Source organism: Geotrypetes seraphini, chromosome 9 (assembly GCF_902459505.1).
Source record: "Geotrypetes seraphini chromosome 9, aGeoSer1.1, whole genome shotgun sequence".
NCBI classification, from domain to species: Eukaryota; Metazoa; Chordata; class Amphibia; order Gymnophiona; family Dermophiidae; genus Geotrypetes; species Geotrypetes seraphini.
The window spans coordinates 9,759,112-9,784,234 of NC_047092.1; the positions used below are offsets into that span (position 1 = coordinate 9,759,112).

At 43.0% G+C, this 25,123-nt stretch overlaps 1 long non-coding RNA gene across 1 annotated transcript in view; it reads right to left on the reverse strand.

Moving 5' to 3' along the window:
- The window catches only part of LOC117367142, an 89,066-nt gene that overhangs the window by 31,745 nt on the left and 32,198 nt on the right, over positions 1-25,123 (reverse strand). Inside the window, exon 2 of the long non-coding RNA XR_004540702.1 lies at positions 24,103-24,201. This is a non-coding gene — a long non-coding RNA (uncharacterized LOC117367142). The remainder of the gene's footprint in view (positions 1-24,102; positions 24,202-25,123) is intronic.

Here is a 25,123-nt window from a genome sequence, read left to right on the forward strand (position 1 = left end):
TCAAACAACAAGGAGAAAGAAAAGAAAAAGAGTAGCTTGCCTGTAAGGTCATTATTTGCGTTTTCCTTTGACTTACTGTTTATAGGCTCTTCGATGCTCTCTACCCCTTTATCCATTACTCATGAACGTTTGCTAATTATACTCTTATTCACTGCTCTCTCCACTATCCTCCACAATTGGAAAGATACCACTAAACTACATGTCAATCAATGGTAGAATTCAATATGTCTCCTTGTGAAATATGAATGTCATTTTGCTGAATGCAATAATTCCATGTCCTCTTATGCAAAAACTTGGTCCCCCCTACTTGAATATTGTAAATCAGATTCTTAAGAACATAAGAACATAAGCAGTGCCTCCACCGGGTCACCGGGTCCATCCTGCCCAGCAGTCCGCTCCCGCGGCGGCCCAAACAGGTCACGACCTGTCTGAATCACCAGAAGGGGCCCCCTTGCCACCTTGGTTTCCCATTGAGTCCTATCTTCCCATCGAAGTCCTAACCCTCCGGTCTTGCACATGCACGACCTGGTTGGGTTTCTATACTTATTACCTGGTTAGCTTTCTATACCTGTGTTACATCCCAGCACCTCTCTCAGTATCCCATGATCCCTTTATCCCTCAGGAATCCGTCCAATCCCTGTTTGAATCCCTGTACCGTACTCTGCCTGATCACTTCCTCCGGTAGCGCATTCCAGGTGTCCACGACCCTTTGGGTGAAAAAAAACTTCCTTGCATTTGTTTTGAACCTATCTCCCTTCAGTTTCTCCGAATGCCCCCTCGTACCTGTTGTCCCCTTCAGCCTGAAGAATCTGTCCCTATCCACCCTCTCTATGCCCCTCATGATCCTGAAGGTCTCTATCATATCTCCCCTGAGCCTCCTTTTTTCCAGAGAGAAGAGCCCCAGCCTATCCAACCTCTCGGCATATGGGCAGTGTTCCAGCCCTCTTACCAGTTTCGTTGATCTCCTTTGGACTCTCTCAAGTACCGCCATGTCCTTCTTGAGGTGCGGCGACCAATACTGAACGCAGTATTCCAGATGTGGACGCACCATCGCTCGATACAATGGCATGATGACCGAGCGATGGTGCGTCCACATCTGGAATACTGCGTTCAATATTGGTCGCCGTACCTCAAGAAGGACATGGCGGTACTTGAGAGAGTCCAAAGGAGAGCAACGAAACTGGTAAAAGGGCTGGAACACTGCCCATACACCGAGAGGTTGGATAGGCTGGGGCTCTTCTCTCTGGAAAAAAGGAGGCTCAGGGGAGATATATCCATTAGAATACTCTGTATTTTGCCTCACCCTTTGTCATCTGATTTCAGGCACTTTTCCGGTTAAACCATGTTTCATACTGTATATGTCAATCTCTTTTATTTATTTTATGATGGGAACAATTAGATTGATTAATTTGGTACATCGTTAGAACATATCACCTAATGTGTTTTATCTCCTTTTCTTGAACTTATGTCTTCTCTCCTGTCTATTTTATTTCTGATGCATTTATTCATTTGTGATTCTTGTTTCATTATGGACGCACTTCACATTTGTTAATGATATTGTTATACTGTGTTCCTTGTTGGAGCACCCATATTGTTGGCTTTGCATTTCATCTTTTATAAAATCAATAAAAATATTTGAACTAAAAAAAAAAAAAAAGAAAAAAGTCTTCAATAGTCACTACCATTTTATCTGCTGATGATTGATTTTTATTAGATATATTTAGCTGCTTTAGCTATTAAGCATATCTTACCTGTTGCTCATTGTATAACATAAAATATGCTTACTTTCTTTTAAAACTCTTCTTTCCAAGGCACCAGCATTTCTCGATCGACTCCTTATCCCGTATGCCTCTACAAGATTACTGAGATCTAAGGATCAACATTTATTGACATTCCCTCTCTTAAAATTATTAACACTCGTCAACAGTACATCTTCTCAGTCATGGCACTGCAAACGTGCAATTCACTACCAATCCATTTAAGAGAAGAAGGCTCACTGGATAGATTTAAGAGCAATTTAAAATGTATTCTTTTTAAAGATGCCTTTGATCTTTATCTCAGTAGTCAGGCCTTCATCAAAGAAGAGCGACCAAGATGGTAAAGGGGATGGAACTCCTCTCGTATGAGGAAAGACTAAAACATTTAAGGCTCTTCAGCTTGGAAAAGAGACAGCTGAGGGGAGATAGGTTTGAAGTCTACAAAATCCTGAGTGGAGTAGAACGGGTACAAGGGGATTGATTTTTCACTCTGTCAAAAATTACAAAGACTGGGGGATACTTGATGAAGTTACAGGGAAATACTTTTAAAACCAGTAGGAGGACATTTTTTTTCACTCAGAGAATAGTTAAACTCTGCAACGCGTTGCCAGAGGTTGTGGTAAAAGCGGATAGCGTAGCTGGTTTTAAGAAAGGTTTGGACAAGTTCTTGGAGGAAAAGTCCATAGTCTGTTATTGGAACAAACATGGGGGAAGCCACTGCTTGCCCTGTTTCAGTAGCATGGAATGCTGCTACTCTTTGGGATTCTAGAATCTTGTTGCTCTTTGGAGTTCCGGCATCTTGCTACTTTGAGATTATGGAATGTTGCTACTCTTTGGGATTCTATATGGAATGTTGCTACTCTTTGGGGTTCCAGAATCTTGTTACTCTTTGGGATTCCGGAATCTTGCTATTCTTTGGACCACTGGTTTGACCCAGTAAGGTTATTCTTATGTTCTTCTTACTGCCTTCTGTTCTCTCCGTTCTCTGTTTTTTCCCCTCTTCGTCTTCTTTCCTATTTAATATTGTATTTCTTTCCCTCCTGTCCTTTGTGGCACAGTAAGTCTTGTGTGTCTTTTGTACGTCAGTTGTCTGGTCCCCCTTAATGTTGTAAAATTTTTATCATTGTTCATCGCTTTGAGGTGTGATTAAGCAATTTATCAAATTTTAAATAAAACTTGGAAACTTGCATTTTTGCAACGATCTTACTCAGGTTACATATTGAAATGGTGGAATATGGTTTGTTTAACTTATAACTATGAGGCATATATCGCTTAAAAAAGATATATGAAATACCATCAGTTTAAATCCAAATGGAATTCTCTAAAGGTGTATTTTCCTAGCCCTCATGTGGGAATACTTTTCTTGATTTAACTTCCTTTTTTTTTTTTTTTTCCAAGCTTTCAAAGCCACCCTGTATAGTGGCTGCAGATGTAATTATAACACAGTTCTAGAACCCTAAATATCAAACAGCCTGATACAGTTAACTTTCCAGTATTCACTTATTATTTTTATTTTTTTTTTGCAGCACATTTTGAGCGAGAAAAGCTCCTGTGTTTATAAGGCCGTTAACAAGTCCTCTGCTGCACAGAATCGTGGTCGGAAAAAGCAGGTTCTTCTTATAATGGAAACTTTGACTTTACCATCTGTTCCGCTCTGCTACCGACACATAAATAAAATAATTCCCAGTCTCATCCTAAAAGGAAAGGGCTGTAAATCCACACGCGTCATCTTTATTCAAAGCAGCTGCCATCTGAGAGTTTCTCGGCAGACAGAGAGAGAAAGGAAACTTCCCTTCACTATCTGTGAAAATAAATCATGCAGGCTGAACTTTCTACTGTTGCCCAATTCATGTAGGGAGGGGGAGAGGAGGGGGGCAGAACACCCAGGTGCTGTCTTTGTCAAGGGCACAGGCACCCGTCCTCCCCCTCCCTTCCTAACCCCCCCTGCCGCATGCATGAGCCCCTTCCCTTCCCTCTTTAATTTTTCCTGTACAAACAGCGTTGCGAACTTGCTGCCCGCGTCGGGGGTCGCCTCTCTCTGACACCACTTGCGGGCCCAGCGCCTAGGAAGGGATTTCAGAGGGCTAGTCGACATGACGCCGGCAGCAAGTTTGCGCTGTTGCTCTTGCCCGGGAAATTAAAAAGGTACGAGTGAAGGGAAGGGGGGCGCGACATGGCAGAGGGGTCAGGAAATAGCCACTTACCCTTCCTACGCCACTGTGTCGCTGTTTTGGTACTGAGCTATTTTCTTGCAGGTTTTGAGATTTAAAAAGGAGACCTGTATGATCTCCAAAGATCATGATTATCATCTGGAAAATTCTTGTGTTGATTCAGTGAAAGGCTTCACAATCGGACTTGAAGAATTAGACTGAGCCTTTCCCTGTCTGTGAGACTTTCGTAATCAGTACAAAGGGGATAGAACTCCTCTCGTATGAGGAAAGACTAAAACGGTCAGACGGCTGAGGGGAGATAGGATTAAAGTCTACAAAATCCTGAATGGAGTAGAATGGGTACAAGTGGATCGATTTCTCACTCCATGAAAAATGACAAAGACTAGGGGACACTTAATGAAGTTACAACCAATAGGAGGAATTTTTTTTTCACTCAGAGAATAGTTAAGCTCTGGAACGCGTTGCCAGAGGTTGTGGTAAAAGCGGATAGCGTAGCTGGTTTTAAGAAAGGTTTAGACAAGTTCCTGGAGGAAAAGTCCATAGTCTGTTATTGAGACAAACATGGGGGGAAGCCATTGCTTGCCCTGGATCGGTAGCATGGAATGTTGTTACTTTTTGGGTTTGACCATGTACTAGTGACCTGGATTGGCCACTTGGGAACGGGCTACTGGGCTTGATGGACCATCGGTCTGACCCAGTAAGGCGATTCTTATGTTCTAATCCCTCCCCCCAATCTGGAGTTTCTATTTTTCACTCCCCCACTTCACAAGACTATTTTAAGATTGTCATTCAATTAGCAGTTTATTGATGTGATGGAAAAACAATTAATTCCGTAACTATACTCCAGACCGTCTCTTGTGTGTTTAACGTACAGCGCTGCGTGCATCAGGTAGCACTATCGAAATAGTAAATAATAGTAGCAGCAGTAGATTGTCCTTATCTGCCATCATTTTCTAAAGATGGGAAGCCAGAAAATGTTCCTGTCAAGGTTTTCCATTTGGTTTTCATTCCAGAAGAATTGGAAGCTGTAGTGAAAGAAAGTCTAATGTGTCCAGTTCACTAACACAAATCAAAGTCATAGTAACATAGTAGAAGACGGCAGATAAAGACCCGAATGGTCCATCCAGTCTGCCCAACCTGATTCAATTTAAATTTTTTAATTTTTTCTTCTTAGCTATTTCTGGGCAAGAATCCAAAGCTTTACCCGGTACTGTGCTTGGGTTCCAACTGCCGAAATCTCTGTTAAGACTTACTCCAGCCCATCTATACCCTCCCAGCCATTGAAGCCCTCCCCAGCCCATCCTCCACCAAATGGCCATATACAGACACAGACCGTGCAAGTCTGCCCAGTAACAAAGTATCATTCACTGATAAGTGTGTTGCCTTCGTAAGGACTGCCACAATGGGGCCTTGTACACCACCTTTTTCTAGCTTTGGCATTTCAGAGCTGGCATTCAAAGTGGGAACTGGAGCTGCGAGGGTGAGAGGTGCTTGGGGGGGGGTGGCAAACCTCCCCCACCCTTGTCTCCACCCCCCCTGCCCCCTTCCCTTCTACTTCTAGTTGTTTACTGTAGCGACCAAGAACTTTAACGTGCTCCTCGTGACTGTGTCCTCTCCCTCTGATGTCACTTCCTGTGTGTGGTGACCGGAAGTGATGTCAGCGAGAGCCAATGTGGTCACGAGGAGCACATTGAAGTTGTTACTTATGGCGGTGAATAACCAGAGGTATGGGGGAAGGGAAGGGTGTGTGCGTGCAGTGGGGGGAGGAGTGGGAAGACGCAGGGGGCGGAGAGGAGAAGGGGAGTTGGCGCCCCTCCCCCCTTACTACACCACTGAGCTGAAGGATTAAGTGACGTGCCCAGGGTCATAAGGTGCAGCACTGGGATTTGATCTCACAACATCTAGGTGCAGAGGCAGCAGCTCTACCTGTGAGCAACACCTTTAGTCTGTCCTGGTATATCATTTCTTATTTTCTTATGTGATCCAAGTCTAGGACAATCAAACCATTGTGACATCACTGGTGAGGTTGGCTCTTAGGCATTGGTGGAATGAGGCATTATGACATCACAGTCTCAGCTCTGGAATGTTGCTACTCTTTGGGTTTCTGCCTGGTAGTTGGCTCAGTTGCTGTTGGAAACAGGATACTGGGCTTGATGAAAGGGCATGGGGACTTGTATACTGCCTTTTTGTGGCTTTGGCATTTTCAAACTGACATTTGGGCACTGGAGGATAAAGTGACTTGCCCATGGTCACAAGGAACACCACCGGGATTTGATCTTACAACCTCTGGGTGCAGAGGCATTAACTCTAGCAGTGAGCCACAGCCTTACCTAGGTACAAAGGAGGCTGACTCTTTTCTGATAGCATGACATGTGTGGGCCTGTGCAATGATTTGGGCATGTGCGGTGGTTTGTGTAACTGTGGGCTAACAAGAAAGAGTGATCCCTCTTTGCACATAGGTCCTGATACTGTAAATAGCGCTGAAGAACCTGGTGCTTGTCAATCTTCAGTTATAGAATTCTGCCTAAATTAGGCTTAACCGCCAGTAGACGTCATAAATTTTAGGTGCCCCTTATTTATGCCAGGGTTTTCTTGGCCTAAATGCTGGCACCTAACTCCAATTTAGGTGCCGCAAAACATGCCCATGATTCACCCATATTCTGCCTCTAACAACGCCCAATCTCTGGTAGGTGACTTAAGCTAGGAACCTGCCCGACAGCAGGGGCTTACCAAATTAGGCGCCTTCCAATGGAATAGCGAGGGTGGGAAGTGCCCCGCCCCTGCTCCTTCCTGCCCCTGGCGTGCGTGCACCTCTTCCCCCTCTCCCCATACCTCTTTAACTTCCCCGGTGCAAGAAGCATCTCCGACGTGCTGCCTGCACCAGCCTCGGCTCTCCCTCTGATGTCACTTCCTGGTCCCACGACCAGGATGTGATGTCAGAGGGAGAGCGAGGCCAGTGTGAGCAGCAGGTTGGAGATGCTGCTCATGCTGGTGACGAGCTGGAGGTATGGAGGGAAGGGAAGGCGAGTGCGTGGTGGGAGAGGGGTGGGGGAGGGAAGGAGAGCCTAGTGGATGTCTCTTGCACCCCTGAGGCAGGCTCTAATACCGAAACACAGCACAAATTGAATTCAATATATGATAAAGACTGTTCTATTCATATTTTTAAATATTTATTCATTCAAATTTATTTCAGGTTGATGTGTACAGCTCCATCCCCACTTCTACTGTTTCTTTTTTTATGCCACAGTCCAATAAGTCATTGATGCCGCCAATGAGTATTTTGCAGACTTTCACAAAATCATATTATTCCTATGATACGAAAAAAACCTGGAAACTCGCTGGACTAATCCCCTCCTTCACTAACACGTAGCGTGAGTTTTAGCGCTGGCAGCACCGGTAACTGCTCTGATGCTCATAGAAATTGTTTGAGCATCGGAACAGTTACTGCCGCTGTCGGCGCTAAAACCCACGCTACGCGTTAGTAAAGGAGGGGGTAAGTGCATAGCCCTCGAAGGAGACTACATTGTTTAACTTGCTTTTTATCAAACTTTTCAAACCACCCTTCAATATGCAAATATATCTCATGCTGCTTTATTGAAGCAATGTAATAGATGAGTGGTTAAAATGTAATTTATAAGTTGAGATGGCATGATCTTATGATATATGCTGATGTGTATGATTTTTAAGATGTTTAAATCCTGAAATATGTATGTGTTACTGTGAGCCGCCTTGGATAAAGGCAGATTAAAAATGTCTTTCATAAAAATAAATAAATAAATATCTTAAAAATCAGACTGGCTTGATGTGTCCCGAGGTCTGTGTTGAGAACCCCTGCACCAACCTGTGCTACTCAGGATTTTTATTTCAAGAGGGTTTTCTGGGAGTAGAATTTCAAGGTATGTTTTACCATATAACACAGTTCATTTCAGTGAGGCCTCATCATGCACCATCCAAAACGGAATTTAAGGGATTGACCTTTAATGTGAATTAGCATAAAATAGATCAGTCGCAGCCACAAGAACAGGGCTATGCTGTCGGGATTTTAGGACATCTTCAGTGAATATGCATAAGAAAGGTTCGCACGAACTTCCTCCTTGGAATGCAAATTTATCTTATGCATATTCATTGTGGATATCCTGAAAACCCGACTGGCTGGGTATACTCCAAGGACTGTGTTGAGAAGCACTATGCAAGAGGATACCCTGGTGAGCGCTGTTGGCATTTAAGGAATGGTGAGCAAGAGCCCGGAGGGGGGGGGATGATATTCAATGCCAGGCTATTTCTGGCCAGTTAATTATAAGTACTGTACAGCTAAGCTACAGTAGCCAAAGATAGATCTGCTTTTTGCACAGCCCAATTTGGTCGCTAAACTTGGCCGGTCAGCAATTAAAATCAGTACTATCGCACAAGATAGCGGGCTAAGTTTTTGCCACGAAGCCAAGTTTCCAAGTTTTATTAAAATCTGTTTAAACACCTATCAGAAATTCTGAGCGTTTTACAGTAATTTAAAAAAGGGGGCACGAAAAAAGACTAATTAAATATTGACGTACAGTAAAGCGAAAGGTAAGTAGGGAGAATTACAATATTTAAAAGTAAAGCAGAAAAAAAGCCCAAGAGGAAAGGTAGGGAGAGGCCTATTTAACGGTGAAACTAAAGAAAAAAAAGAGTGGAAAAAAGAGGTCATTATTCAAAGGCGTCTTTGAAGAAGTAGCATTTTAATCCTGCTGATTATTAGTGGGTAGCCAGACAAATATTTAACCAGCCAGGAGCTGTTCCGTGGCTACAGTGGCATAGTAACGGGGCAGGCGGTGAACCTTGGCGGGGGTGCCGGCACCTCTCCTACTCTCCGCACCGCTGTGCGCCTCTTGAAACATTTGCCGGGGCGAGCAGCATCTTCCACCAGGACGTGACATCAGAAGGGAGCAGGGGCCGACGCGAGCAGGAGGTGGAAGATGAGCCAGTGAACATTTCAAGAGGTACGCGGGGTAGGGGCATTAGAACGGTAGGGGAGAGTAAGGGTTGCGTGACGTGGTGATGCCACTCTCACTATGCCGCTGCACGGCTATACAGATGAATGCTTTTAAACAATTAAACTTTAGAAAATCTTAGAAGAACATGCATGAAATTTTAATGGGCTCCTACATGTAGTCAATGACTAAGAAAGTCTGCAGCTCATTGGCTGGCAGAAACATCCTATCTTTTAAATTGTATGTAAATATATCTGCCAGGGGCGAGCAAGCAATGACCTGACTCTGGCCTTGAAGTAACATTCTTGGCAGTGTTGGCTCGGTGGTATTTTGGCTGACACTCAAACTGGATTTCCCTGCAATCGTCTGCCTCTTTCAGAGCTCAGCTGGAGATGGAATTTCCCAAGGAGCGCTGAATTCCCCTTGGAACTGCCATTAAAAGGAACGACACGAACACTTTTGTTTAAAAAAAAAAAAAAAAAAAGTCATTTGGCCAGAAGTTCTATCTGGGACTCTCTGAGAACACGGAAGGAGTTTTAGCAGTCGGACCCGACAAAAAATGAGAGTCTGGTGAGCTCATTTGCACCACTCTATCCCTGTCACATTCTGCTTTGCCACAAAAGGGCAGCGAGTCACACACGGACAGGAAACTAACCCATACCTGCGAAGGTCCATCCCATCCCCACCCATTCTTGCAATGAATCTCCTTCATCTCAACCCATACCCACATAAGCTGACGCTGTTACATACGCACTGTTTCTTCCAGATGCCAATATTCTCGATGTTTTTTATGGGTGGTATTCACTAATCATCCAATCAGTGGCATAGCGAGGTAGAGTGGCGCCCCGGGGGGGGGGGCGACACCACTCCCCCACCCTCTTCTACGCCCCCGCTCCTTCCTGACCCCCCTCTGCCAAGCACGTGCCCCCTTTCCCTTCCCTTCCCTCTTTCATTTTCCTGGCATGAGCGGCATCATGTCAGCTCTCCCTCTGACATCACTTCCTAGATTCAGGACCCGGAAGTGACGTCAGAGAAAGCTGACACTGATGCGGGCAGCAAGTTCGTGATGTTGCTCACGCCGGGAAAATTAAAGAGGTGGGAGGGGAGGGGTGCACATACGCGGTAGGTGGCAGAAAGGGTAGAGATTTAAAGGGCTTCGGGGCGGTTGTCACACAGCAGCCGCTAGCGCGCCTTTGAAAAACAGGCCCTAAATGTAACTTTATCTTATTACTTGTGGATGCCGGCGGCACAAGTAATAAGATAAACTTACATTTAGTTTCCCCGACCTTGATAAAGATATAGCGAAACGCGTTGGTAAAGGGGAGAAAGCTTGTCGAAATGCTGAAAAGCTGAAAGAGCTAAGAGCTCCTTTTACTAAGGTGCGCTAGCGTTTTTAACGCACGCAGGAAATGACTGCGCCACACTTCTGGAACTAACGCCAGCTCAATGCACACGCGGCAATGATAGCATGCGCTATTCCACGCGTTAAAGCCCTAACGTGGCTTAGTAAAAGGAGCCCTAAGTTATTTGAAAACTTTTATATAAACTATGAAATAAGTAAATCAATTTTAAAAAACTAAATTAAATTGAACATAAAATCTAACATGCTTTTTGCCATGTTGAGAATAAGGAGGAACTGAATCCCAGTGAGTTATGATACTCGGGGGGTTGGTCTGAAATCCCATCGGCATTAGCATGGTCTTGCTTGCAACGTTAGTGAAACATTATTACTGTGTAACTCTTCATTGAACCATATTCAAAACGTATTTAATTTTAGCTTTGTGATTGAGATGTAGGGATGTTTAAGCCTATAGCGGTTTTTTCAAGGCAATAATCCCTTACTGCTTACAGCACTAAACTTAGACCACTGCCATCACCCAAAGATCTTATACGTTGCGACTTAGGTGATCTAAAAACAGGTATAACATAACATAAAAATTAATTTCTATACCGCAATACCGTTAAGGTATCAAAAGTGACCAGATAACCACTGTAGACACAAAGTACAGACCCCCACACACTCCCCCAGTGGTCACTGACCCCCCCCCCCCCCCACACTGCCATAAAAATCGGAATAAAAACGTACATACCTGCCTCCAGAACATCAGCACCTGGCATAGGAAAGCCTAGTAGAGCTGCCCAGAGGAGTCTTATGTGGTGAATTCACGTATTTGCAGTTGCATCAATTGCAACCGATATTCCCCATTTGTGCCATTGTGTTCACATAGTCCCGGACTGGCGCTTTCTTTTGCTTTCACTTTCACCTCGCGAACAGGCTTTGCTTCCAGATATGGCCCCTAAGCGTCCGGAGCAAAATTTATTAGCAATTCCAGCCCCGAGTCATATCAACACTAGAAGAAACACCTTTTCAGTAGTTGCCCCAACACTCTGGAATTCGGCACCAAATGCTTTAAGAGAGATAACGAATCTTGAGAAATTTAAATCTTTTCTTAAGACATTCCTTTTTAAAGATGCCTTTCAAGTATAAATGTCCTTTTGAGGATTTAAAAAATTTCTCTATTTTTTATGAGTCCTCTTGTATTGGACTTATTTGTTTTTAACCCCTTCCTTATGTTTATCCCTTTATATCTTACTTTTCTTTAACCATTGTAGTTCTACCCTTTTTTTTCCACTCGTACCCGTTTGTCTAGTCTAGTATGTTATTGTTTTGTCGAGTATGTTTTTTGTGTTATGTTATGTTATGTTATGTTATGTATTATGTTATATTATGTTATGTTATGTTATGTTATGTATAAAGTTATGTTAATTTGTATTATTTGGCTTTACCCTTTTTTAAAATGTATAACCACCTTGAAATAAATTGATAAGATGGTATATCAAATATTTAATAAACTTGAAACTTCAATTGCTGTCCCTTGCAGGAACCTAACCCTATTCTCCCAATAGCATCCATTGTTCACTTTCCGCGGTTTTCAGGCGCAAGGCGTACTGCTGGAACCTAACCCCTACTTTCCTATGGGCTCAACGTTTTGTTATTCATGATTTCATGGTTCGTGAACATTTTTACGAACAATACTACCACGAATAATGAGAACAGACAGTATGGGCTCCTTTTACTAAGGTGCACTAGCGGTTTTAGTGCATGATTATTGCACGCTACAATGCCGCGCACACGAGACGCTAATGCCTCCATAGAGCTTCTGTTAGTATTTTACATTTAGCGTGGTGTTTGCATGCGCTAGCATACCTTAGTAAAAGGAGCCCTATATGTCACTAAGGGCTAGATTCACTAAGCAAACCGATCGTGTACCAATCGGATTGCGACCCCTTTGCGACCAGATTTTACTCCGGCCCGATTCATTTACTTCTGTGCTGATCTGATTCTGATCTGTGCATGCAAATGAGGGGAACGGCATGCAAAGTAGGCAGGGACGCGATTCACTAAAGAAATCTTCGAAGCCGATCAACACAAGGAGCGACTGCTGGGGACCAGTCGCAAACGTCTTTTCCGACTGTCCTCAGCCTGAAATCCCAGCCCCGCAGCCCATCTCTGCCGCTCTGCTCTCTGCCCCTTCCAGCCGAGCCCTGCTCTTGCCACCCCGACTCTCCTGCTCTCTGCCGCCCTTCCCCGCAGTGCGAGCTCATGGTTTTAAAGCGGGACTGCACTGCGGGGAAGGGTGGCAGAGAGCAGGAGAGTCAATAATTGCCTGCTTTTAAAAGTCCCCTCCTGGCAACATCCTGCTGAAAACATGTTAGCTGTGGTTCTTCACGGCAGGGACTCGCCGGGGCAGTGAACTTGTGTCGGCGAAGGGGAAGAGGCTGCTGCCGCCGGGGGAGAGCAGGAGAATCGAGGCCAGTAAACCCCCCCCCCAAGCAAAAATGGACACCAAACGCATGCGTAGACCATCTACATGGAAAGCAGATGGTCTGCGCATGCATCAGGATCGCACACTAGCGATCCTTGCGGTCGTAGGGGGGGGGGGGCATTCCTCCAGTCACCCTCATTTTAATTTTTTTGTTTCGTGAATTGGTCGGGCCTGCACGGATCGGCCACAGATCGAGCACGGAGAGTCAGGTTAGTGAATCTAGCCCTAAGCCTCATATTAATGAATGAGTTAAATCTATTTTCCATATCAAGAAGTCATGAGATTATATCATTATTCCAATGAAAGGGAAGCTGTACTTGAGATAGTGAGGAATTGTAGTGTTCTCAATTCAATCTTCCCTCTAGTTTTTTGTTTTGTTTTTTGGGGGGGGTTCTTCAAACTGTGTGAAGTTTGTTTTGCATGTTGCTTAATGACACACTAGTAGTTAATGAGCTGCTTTCCATATTTTTACATTGCAGCATCTCGTTAGCAATTAAGTTCAATAAAATTTTGCATGCAGAAACCTGAATACAACATTGTATTCAGTGTAGGCCAAAACCTTCAAAGATGTGCCAAAATGAACAGTAGCACGTGTTAATCTAATACGAGAGGCCGCTGAAAAGTCCTCAGCCCAACCAAGAAGTGAATGATGTGGAGCCAGGAAACTTACAAGTTAGTCCACACTTTTCTTGACACATTGTTTCAATGAGGCAAATGCATCTAGGAAAGGGGCAGAAGTAGAGGGAAACCAAGCCATTGTGACATCACCGATGAGGTTGGCTCTTAGGCATTGGTGGAATGAGGCATTATGACATCACAGTAGGAGGGGCCACTGAGAAGTTCTCAGCCCAACCAAGAAGAGAATGATGTGGAGCCAGGAAACTTACAAGTTAGTCCACACTTTTCTTGACACATTGTTTCAATGAGGCAAATGCATCTAGGAAAGGGGCAGAAGTAGAGGGAAACCAAGCCATTGTGACATCACCGATGAGGTTGGCTCTTAGGCATTGGTGGAATGAGGCATTATGACATCACAGTAGGAGGGGCCACTGAGAAGTTCTCAGCCCAACCAAGAAGAGAATGATGTGGAGCCAGGAAACTTACAAGTTAGTCCACACTTTTCTTGACACATTGTTTCAATGAGGCAAATGCATCTAGGAAAGGGGCAGAAGTAGAGGGAAACCAAGCCATTGTGACATCACCGATGAGGTTGGCTCTTAGGCATTGGTGGAATGAGGCATTATGACATCACAGTAGGAGGGGCCACTGAGAAGTTCTCAGCCCAACCAAGAGGAGAATGATGTGGAGCCAGGAAACTTACAAGTTATGCCACACTTTTCTTGACACATTGTTTCAATGAGGCAAATGCATCTAGGAAAGGGGCAGAAGTAGAGGGAAACCAAGCCATTGCGACATCACCGATGAGGTTGGCTCTTAGGCATTGGTGGAATGAGGCATTATGACATCACAGTAGGAGGGGCCACTGAGAAGTTCTCAGCCCAACCAAGAGGAGAATCCAAGTTTCCAAGTTTCCAAGTTTATTAAATAGTTTGATTAATCGCCATATCAAAATTCAAGGCGATGTACAAAATAAAACACATAGTTATAAAACATGGGTAAAATATTATATAAATAAATACTGTTACAAACACAAATCACAATATTAAAATAAAAATAGATTATTGGACATTGTTAGAAACAAAAGGAAAGTTCATTAATGGTTACAATGCATATTAAATTCAAAATAAAAAAAAAAAAAAGAAGGTAATAACATAGGGGGAGGAAAATTATTAAAAATATGATATTAAAAGATCGTTAATCGCTAAAAGCATCATTAAAAAGGAAACTTTTAAGCTTACTCTTGAATTTATCTAGATTCTTTTCTTCTCTTATATATGTTGGAAGATCATTCCAGGATTGAGGAGCTGTCACCGAGAAGATAGTAAGACGTCTAGTATTGATGATTTTTAAAGAAGGAATGGTTAATAAATGTTGGTCCTGTGATCTCAATGTTCTAATAGTGGAATATGGAATTAAGACTCTATGGATGAAAGCCGGAGTTTGAAAAAGGAGAGTTTTAAATGTAAGTAGACATATCTTGAATAGAATACGGTGTGCTATAGGAAGCCAATGTGATTCTTTAAGTAAGGGAGTGACGAGGTCAAATTTTTTTGCTTTATGTATTAATTTAATAGCGGCATTCTGAACAATTTGTAGACGTCTAATTTCTTTTTGAGGTAAACCTTTGAATAAGGCATTGCAGTAGTCGAGTTTAGAGATGACAAAAGAATGAATCAAGATATTAAGTGATTTTGCACATAAAAATTTAGAAACTGAACGAATTTGTCGTAATCTGAAGAAAGTGGATTTAACGACATTGCTTATGTGGTCGTGGTATGACAATTTATTGTCAAATATAATACCTAAGATCTTTATGTTGTGTTGAATCTGTAATGAATTGCCATTGATAGAGATTGGAGTAGTAAATGAACTGCTATCCTTCCATGGGAAAAGCATAACATTGGTTTTTTGAATATTTAATGATAATTTGTTAGTGTCCAGCCAATGATGAATCTGATCCAGTTTGTTATTTATTGCTGTTATTTCTTGTACATTCTTGGGGTCAATTGGATGTAATAACTGAATATCATCGGCATAAGCGAATACCGAAAAACCAATGGATTGACATAATGTCATAAGTGGAGCCAGAAAAATATTAAATAAAATAGGAGAAAGTATTGATCCTTGTGGAATTCCAAAAGGTAATGTGAAATTATTAGAATTTGTATTGTTAAAGATAACTGTAGAGGAACGGTTTTCAAAGTAGGATTTAAACCAGCTAAGAACTTGATCGGTTACACCTATGGAGTATAGTCTGTGAATTAAGAGGGTATGATCTATGGTATCAAAGGCCGAAGATAGATCAAGAGAAATCAAAACAACCGAAGAGTGGTGATCCAGATGATAGAGTATCGTTGTTGTCATCCCTATCAGAGAATGTTCTGTGGAGTGATTATGTCTAAATCCGGTTTGATTTGGGTGCAGTATATTGGTTTTTTCTATGTATTCTGATAGTTGATTGTATACAATTTTTTCTGTTATTTTTGCCAAATATGGGATGTTGGCAATTGGCCTATAGTTGGATTTTATATCAGGACCGACTTTATGATCCTTTAAGACAGGGTGAATAGTCGATTTTTTCCAAGCTTTTGGATGTGGAGCCAGGAAACTTACAAGTTATTCCACACTTTTCTTGACACTTTGTCGCAGGACCAGAATGTGACATCTGAAGGGAACCGAGGCTGGTGAAAGAAACAGTTGGAAAATGTTGCTCACACTGGTGAATGTTTCAAGAGTTAGGCGTGGGCATGGGGAGGTGCTTAAGCGGTGAGGGACAAGGGGCACACGGCGTGATGGGAAAGAGCAGGGGGCTGCGGCATGGCAATCCTTGGCGTCGCCACCCCTGACGCCAACCTCTCTAGCTCCTCGGTATAAAAGTACATTCAGTCTTTAAGCACACATACTGTCTATGTATTTATATATGGTCGGAAAAGAGAATAAGAACTTTTTGTCTCCAAGTGAAACAGGTTTCATGAGGGGCAGCTGAAAAGTCCTCAGCCCAACCAACAAAGTCGGGGCAGTCTCCGTTGAGGGCTATACACTTAGTCCAGTGATTTTTCACTTTTTTTTGGTCTCGTATTTTTCCGACGGGACAAAAATAGTGGAAAATCAATGTACAGTATAGCTCTCAATGGAGACTGCCCCAACTTGGTTGGACTGAGAACTTTTCAGCAGCCCCTCGTACACATGAAGGGACAATCTTATAAACCTCATTGCCTGTTAATGTTTTGCTAGGATAAAGCAATACTCTTGCTTTCTTTTATTATGAAACTTAATCTAACATTTAACTAGAGCTGCAGAAAAAAACAACAACCTGATCCAGTCCTGGTGTTTTCCCCAGGACAGCTGTGGATTTGTACTTTGGAATTTTCCAAGGACAGCACAGCCTGTGGTAAAAACAGGACTGACCTAGCCTGTCCTTATTTCATGCAGAGCTGGATTTATGCATATTGTGGCTAGAGAATGACACGGGGACAAATTTGTCCCCGTCCCTGCAGGAGCTCAATTTCCCCATCCCATCCCCGTGAATTTTGTCGCTGTCGCTGTTCCTGTCCCTGCCCCACTCCTGTAATCTCTGCCTTAACTGCACAAGCCTTAAATGCTTATGATTTGAAAGAGTTTGAGGCTCGTGCAGATGAGGACGGAGCTTAGGCATTGGTGGAATGAGGCATTATGACATCACAATCTGAGCTCTAGAATGTTGCTACTTAGGATTTGAAAGGGTTCGAGGCTTGTGAAGATGAGGACAGAGCTTAGGCATTGGTAGAATGAGGCATTATGACATCACAATCTGAGCTCTAGAATGTTGCTACTTAGGATTTTAAAGTGTCTAAGCCTTGTGCTGATGAGGACGGAGCTTAGGCATTGGTGGAATGAGGCATTATGACATCACAATCTGAGCTCTAGAATGTTGCTACTTAGGATTTTAAAGTGTCTAAGCCTTGTGCAGATGAGGACGGAGCTTAGGCATTGGTGGAATGAGGCATTATGACATCACAATCTGAGCTCTAGAATGTTGCTACTTAGGATTTTAAAGTGTCTAAGCCTTGTGCAGATGAGGACGGAGCTTAGGCATTGGTGGAATGAGGCATTATGACATCACAATCTGAGCTCTAGAATGTTGCTACTTAGGATTTGAAAGGGTTCGAGGCTTGTGAAGATGAGGACAGAGCTTAGGCATTGGTAGAATGAGGCATTATGACATCACAATCTGAGCTCTAGAATGTTGCTACTTAGGATTTGAAAGGGTTCGAGGCTTGTGAAGATGAGGACAGAGCTTAGGCATTGGTAGAATGAGGCATTATGACATCACAATCTGAGCTCTAGAATGTTGCTACTTAGGATTTTAAAGCGTTTGAGGATTGTGCAGATGAGGACGGAGCTTAGGCATTGGTGGAATGAGGCATTATGACATCACAATCTGAGCTCCAGAATGTTGCTACTTATGGTTTTAAAATGTTTGAGGCTCGTGCAAATGAGGACAGAGCTTGCGGGAATCGAGCAGGGGTAGGGAAAGAACTCGCGGGGATAAGATGGGAAAAATTTGTCCCCGTGTCATTCAAGTTTATTAATTTTAATGTAACAACCATTGAGGAACACCTGGCCGGTTTACAATGCTAAAAATAAAAGGTTAAAATTAAATTATTATAAGGGGAGGGGAAGTGTGAACATTAAATAGACAAATTACAAGTACGAACGTGAGCTTGAGGGTAAAGGGGGAAGGGAGAGTTAATAATTACATCATTAAAAATAAAATAAATTAAAAGGAGAGGATGAGAGGGGGAGGATATAACATCAGGAAAGGGGGTCACTTCTTAAAAGCGGTTCGTGTTTAGTTTGCTAGCTGTTGGAGAAGAAATATTTAAATGCTATGGTATGCGTCTTTGAATAAAAATGTTTTTAGTTTAATCCTGAATTTGTCGAGTGGATTTTCAAGGCGGAGTTGAAGTGGCATGGCGTTCCATAAAGTAGGAGCTACAACGGAGAAATTAGTTTTCCTAGTGTAATAGAATTCTTTGATGGAAGGGATGGTCAGTAGATTCTGATTAGCCGATCTAAGAGTCCGGGAAGGGTAAGAAGGAATGATGAGTTTATCAAGAAAAGATGGGAGACGCGAAAGTTTGATTTTGTAGACCAGCATTAAAGTTTTATAAGTAATGCGATGGGGGCTTCTCGCAGAAGAGGAGTGACATGATCATATTTCCCAATCTTATAGATAAGTTTAACTGCTGTGTTTTGAATGAGCTGCAGACGACGTAGCTCTTTTGGGGTGATTCCATTATATAGATTCTCTAATTGTGGCCCCTTAGCTGTAACACTTAAGAGGCCCCCCCTTGATGAAGTAGGATATGAACTTCAAGTTTAATAGACATGATTTAAAAAAAAAATAACAACCATCAATAGTAAAAAAAAATAATCATTATGATTATGTTATAGAGCAATTTTCATAATTTACAGATGCATTTCATTTTTAGAAGTGAAGTTTGAGGCCCCTTGTGATGTGAGGCTTATATGGAAATCTGGCCCTGATGACATGGAGCAACCAAGTCAGTCTGGAGCAATTAGTAACTGGATCTAGATCAGTGGTCTCAAACTCGCGCCCCGGGGGCCACATGCGGCCCGCCAGATACTATTTTGAGGCCCTCGATATGTTTATCATAATCACAAAAGTAAAATACAACAGTTTCTTGGTCATCTGTCTCTTTAGCTATAAAGTACAATATTATTATTAAGACTTAGCCAAAAGGAAAGATTTATAAACTATAAAGAGTTTTACCTCATGCAAAATTGTCATTTCTTTAATAAAACATTAACTATTTTTTCTGCGACCCTCCAAGTACCTACAAATCCAAAATGAGGCCCTGCAAAGGCTTTGAGTTTTTGAGACCACTGATCTAGATGGTTAGTCAATCTGTTTGAATACTTTCCGCAAGGAGGGTTGCCATCTACACAGTTTGATTGTAAGCAAACATCATTGTAAATTAACAGGACCCTGCCGGGAAAGCAGGGCTTTCTTTTAAAGAGTAACTTTGACAGCCCAACCCACCACCGCTAGGCTATGCTCCTGCTTTGAAAGAGCTACACATTTACCAGGAAATCCTTGAATTTGTGCCTCGCTAGGGCTGCAGATGAGATGACAGTCAGAGATAGCCTGGAGGTAGAGGCACGGCGACCCACTGATTAGAACAAAAAGGCCGCCGAGCCGGACAGAAATGATGCAGCTATAATTCTACATATGGCGTTCAAAAATTATGCGCACAAATTTGGATGCTAGTTGGGATGAATTGAAATGTCTATCTCCTTGCAGTTCCTTCTGTCCGTCAGTTGTTTTATGATACAACACGTAAAACAATTTTTTTCAGTGACTGCACCCACATCGTGGAACGCCCTACCACTGACCTTGAGACATGAAAAGAACCTCAACAACTTTAAATCTAGTCTTAAAACATTTCTTTTCAAAGATGCTTTCGAGATCTATTCCTAGGTCTCCTTACTCATAACACTCAGGCCTAGATTCACTAAACTCACCGATCCGATCAGTGGCCAGGCGACCGATTCACGACGAGTCTGCACGCAAATTGACTCGATCGGAGGCACGCCCCACACCGACCCCAGGGCGATCCCGATGCATGCGCAGACCATCTTCTTTGCCTGCAGACGGTCTGCGCATGCGCTTGCTCTCCAAAACGAAAACAAGGAAGGAAGGGAGAGGGGGCTTTAATGGAACAGAGCGCACTTCTGCTCGTCAGCTCGCCCCATCGTTGATAGGGTCCCCCGAATTTCAAGGCCGATGGTGGATGCTGCAAATGAATCCAAAGTGCTTTATAAAAAAAAAAATGTTGTGATTGAAGATCAAGGCAAAATAAATTCTGTTTCGCTCCATGGCTAAAATCGCTTCGAGGAGTGGGGTAGAGACTGCCTGTCCTGCAAACAAGACCGCATTTGTCAATCAGCTCCCCAGTTCAAGTTAATTGAAAGGCAATCACTTCAGTATATATTAGCTTCTGCCCGTCTGCACGGACACAACTGTAGAGGTGACGGGGGGGGGGAAGGAGAGAGCATCCCTTGCAGGAACAGAACACGCTTTTGACCTGCGGGTTAAAACCACGGGCTTGAAGGGCGGCAGAGAGCAGGAGAATCGGAAAAGACGTGAGCGACTGGCCCCCCCCCCAGCCGTCGCTTCTTTTTTGATCAACCAGCCCAGTCGGTGTTCCTGATTTTGTTTGGTTAATCGCTGCCTTCCTGCTTCCTCATTTGCATGCGCGGATCAGATCGGGTGCGGATCGGGAGGAAGGTTCGTGAATCAGGGCGGGGTCGCACAGTGGTCGGGACATGATTGGCAAGCTTAGCCCCCCTCTTTTACAAAGGCGCGCTAAGCTTTTTAGCGCGTGCTAAATATTAGCATACGTTAAACGCTAACGCGTGCATGTTATCCTATGGACGTGCTAGCGGTTAGCGCACGTGTTGATTTAGCGCACGCTAAATCCATGCTAAAACGCTTAGCGCGCCTTTGTAAGAGAGGGCCTTAGTGAATCTAGGCCTCAGACACTAGGCCTAACATTAAAGGCGCTCTCTACCCCTTTTAATAATAATAATAATAACAGTTTATATACCGCAATACCGTTAAGTTCTATGTGGTTTACAATAGATTAAGCGAGGTACAAATTGATTGAATTTAAGAGGGGGGAAGAGGAGAGTTAATAGGACCGGAAATGCGTTGTTGAGGAGAAAGAGATTAATAGGACAGAGGAAACACTATGGAGGAGAAAGAAGATGAGAGGGTCAGTTGTCTAGATACTTTAGGAACAGTTGAGTTCTTATGTTCTTAACTGTGCCAAGTATAGGACAATGAAGCCATTGTAACATCACTGCTGAGGTTGGCTCTGAGGCATTATGACATCACAATCTCAGCTCTGGAATGTTGCTCTCATTGGGGTTCCGGAACCTTGTTATTCTTTGAGATGCTGGAATGTTGCTACTCTTTGAGTTTTGGCCAGGTACTAGGGACCTGGATTGGCCACCTTGAGCTGATGGATCATTGGTCTGACCCAGTAAGGCTATTCTTATAATAATAATAATAATAATAATAAGAGTTTATATACCGCAATACCGTTAAGTTCTATGCGGTTTACAATAGATTAAGCAAGGTACAAATTGATTGAATTTAAGAGGGGGGAAGAGGAGAGTTAATAGGACCGGAAATGCGTTGTTGAGGAGAAAGAGATTAATAGGACAGAGGAATCAATCACTACGGAGGAGAAAGAAGATGAGTGGGTCAGTTGTCTAGATACTTTAGGAACAGTTGAGTTTTTAGACGTTTTCTGAATTCCTCATAAGTCGTGGGCGAAAGCAGTTGATCTAGGTCTTTACCCCACAATGCTGCTTGATGTGAAAGAAGGTGTTCATGGTGTTTTTTCAGTTTACAACCTCTAACTGGGGGGGAAACGAAGTAGGAATGAGAGCTTCTCTTGTGTCTGTTGGCAGAGAAGGAGAAAAGGTCAATTGTGTATTTAGGGGCAAGTCCGTTTAGCGCTTTAAAGCAGAAGCAGGCGAATTTAAACTTTATGCGTGCTTCCATTGGTAGCCAATGTAACTGCCGGTAGTAGGGTGATACATGATCGAATTTCTTTAGTCCGAAGATTAGTCTGACCGCTGCATTTTGCATTAGTTGTAAACGTCGCATATTTTTTGGGGAAATGGCTAAGTAGGCGATGTTACAGTAGTCAAGTTGACTTAGTACGAGGGATTGGACCAGAGTTCTGAATGCTGACGTATCAAAATAAGCCTTAATGGATCTGAGTTCCAGAGAGTGAAGAAACCCTTTCTGATTAAGGAGTCCACCTGGTCTTTCATTGGTCTAGAGTTACGCCTAGTATCCTTTTGGTTTTTCACTTCCCCTCTCTTTTCTATTTTTATGCAATATTTCCTTCCCATTTGCCCCTACGTATCACGATATGTCTGGATTGATCTTGTGACTTTGTCATCCACCATTTTTTATATTTTTAACATTTTTTGTTTTTGTTTTTGTATAAATTGTAAACCGCTGTGCACTTAAAAGCGGTATATCAAGACTAAAATAAACTTGAAACTTAAGCTTTAGGCATCATGATCCATAACTACATTTTAAACGTGGTTCGCGAAAGTGGGCGCATCCATGGGAGACACAGGGGCAGATCAGGGAAGTTCTGGGAATTTGCATGCAGTGTTAACAAATAAAGGAAATCTGGAGCTGAACACCGCCTAGTTAGGAGCTTGCTTCATCCACTCCACGCATCAACCTGGTATTGTAGTATCTCCAGGAAGGGTGCACCTCCCTTTGGGGAAAATATTATAGTTAAAACCTATCACGTTCTCCTGTATAGGGCCACAGAGATCCCTAAATACATACGTGAGCAGAGAAATTTGAAAAAAATTTTTTAAAAATTCTTGAAGAGGTTGGTACACCGACGAATCCGCGCAGGACAATTGCAGCCCGTGAAGGATATCTAGAAGGCCGTGATTTGCTGAGACTACTCAGGCACCGTCCCTTGGGAGGGGCTTGAGCCATCATGTTTCTACTTTTCTACACTCTGTAGTCTGGATTTTCCTCTTCTGAGCTCTTGGCACTGCATTGTGTAGGTCAGGGCTTTCTCTTTTGGGGGTCAAAAAATCGCCATTATTCTACTCCACTGTCTCCTTCTTGAAAATCCTATCATCCCAATGTATTTCAGAGAGAGATAAAGATATTTCCCTCATAAGAACATAAGAGTTGCCTTACTAGGACCAACCGTAGGTCCACCAAGCCCAGTATCCTGTTTCCAACAGCGGCCAGCCCAGGTCACAAGTACCAGGCAGAAACCCAGAGTAGCAACATTCCAGAGCTGAGATTGTGATGTCATAATGCCTCATTCCACCAATGCCTAACAGCCAATCTAATCAGTGAAGTCACAATAGCGTGACTGTCCTATATTCAAGAACATAAGAGTTGCCTTACTGGGACAGACCGTAGGTCCATCAAGCCCAGTATCCTGTTCCAACAGTTGCCAACCCAGGTTCCAAGTACCTGACAAAACCCCCAAAAGTAGCAACATTCCAGTGCTGAGATTGTGATGTCATAATGCCTTATTCCACCAATGCCTAAGAGCCAACCTCACCAATGATGTCACAATGACTTGATTGACCTATACTTGGCTCACATAAGAACATAAGTATTGTCATACTGGGACAGATGGAAGGTCCATCAAGCCCAAGATCCTGTTTCCAACAGCGGCCAGCCCAGGTCCCAAGTATCAGACAGAAACCCAGAGTAGCAACATTCCATCCAGAGCTGAGATTGTGATGTCACAATGGCTCATTCCACCAATGCCTAAGAGCCAAACTCTTCAGTGATGTCCCAATGGCTTCATTATCCTATACTTGGCTCACATGAGAACCTAAGAGCTGCCATACTGGGACAGATCATAGATCCAACAAGCCCAGTATCCAGTATCCATCAAGCCCAGCAGTGGCCAACCCAGGTCCCAAGTACGTAGCTAGATCACAAGTAGTAAAACAGATTTTATGTTGCTTATCCTAAGAATAAGCATTCTCATACTAACTCTCCCCTGGGACCTTTGAAATATCGATGTGGCTGCCTCGCTCTGCAACATAATGCACTGCTGGATGCTTCTGTGCCATGGATGTTTTTCATTTTAGTCAATTGTAAGCACTTTAATTACATGTGGACATAATTAAAGACACATGTCAGGTATGGAAACAGCACATCTGCTAGCTACAATACCTCAGGGGGACACAGTTTCCTGGGATACAAGGTTGCAATTGTGAATCATCTCAAAGGATGCCTTATAGCCAGATGGGGACACAGACGGTGTTCGAAGACCTGCATAGGGTGAAAAAAAAAACCCAATAAAAAACCAAGATTATTTTCTTAGATTCATTAAGAAGCATTTCTTGGCTTCTCTCTCTTAAGCATACATTTTATGCAGGTCATTTTTTTTTTTTTTTTTGTATATTAGAAAATCACTGAAGACCCGTCTCTTTAACAAATTCTAATTCCCAATTCTTGCCCAATCCCCCTCAGCTATCCTCAACCAAATCCCCAATTCTCTTGATTTTAGATTAACTCATCCTTCTTCCCATTTGTAAAGATATTCCACCCAAATTGTTTCCCCTGCACCCCAATCTCTGACTAGATACTTCCTTTTGATTCAAACCATCTTGGTTCTCTTCCATTTGCAATTTGTATCCCAGAAAGTACTTTTTCTGTTCCCCTTACATCTCATACACTCATTATATGTAACTTGTTGTAAACCGCTTTGAACTTATGGTATAGCGGTATATAAGAAATAAAATTATTATTATTATTATTGAGGTCAACCAGGTCATTTTAGAAAAGCTTTTCCACGTACTCATATGTAGCATGTGGAAAAGAGGCATTCCTAAAATCACATGTGCATTTAAGTATGTTAACAGCATGTACTTAAATGTGTGCAGTGGACAAGCGTTCTCAGGGATAGTTGGGATAAAATAATCACGTGTACCTACATAGGTACAAAATAGTCCACATCAATTTCTGCGTTAGGTGTACCATATATACTTGAATAAAAGCAGAGATTTTTGGGCCCAAAAAATGGCCCATAATGGGGGTATCAGCTTATATTCGGGTCAGCGCCTACCCACCACCCTCCTGGACCTGTTCCAGGCTTCCACTGGGCTTGCCGTCAGACCTGGTGGTCCGGCAGTGGGCCAGGTCAGAAGAGATCCCTCCCACCTCCTGTCCCGGCCAACTGTGACAACTTTTG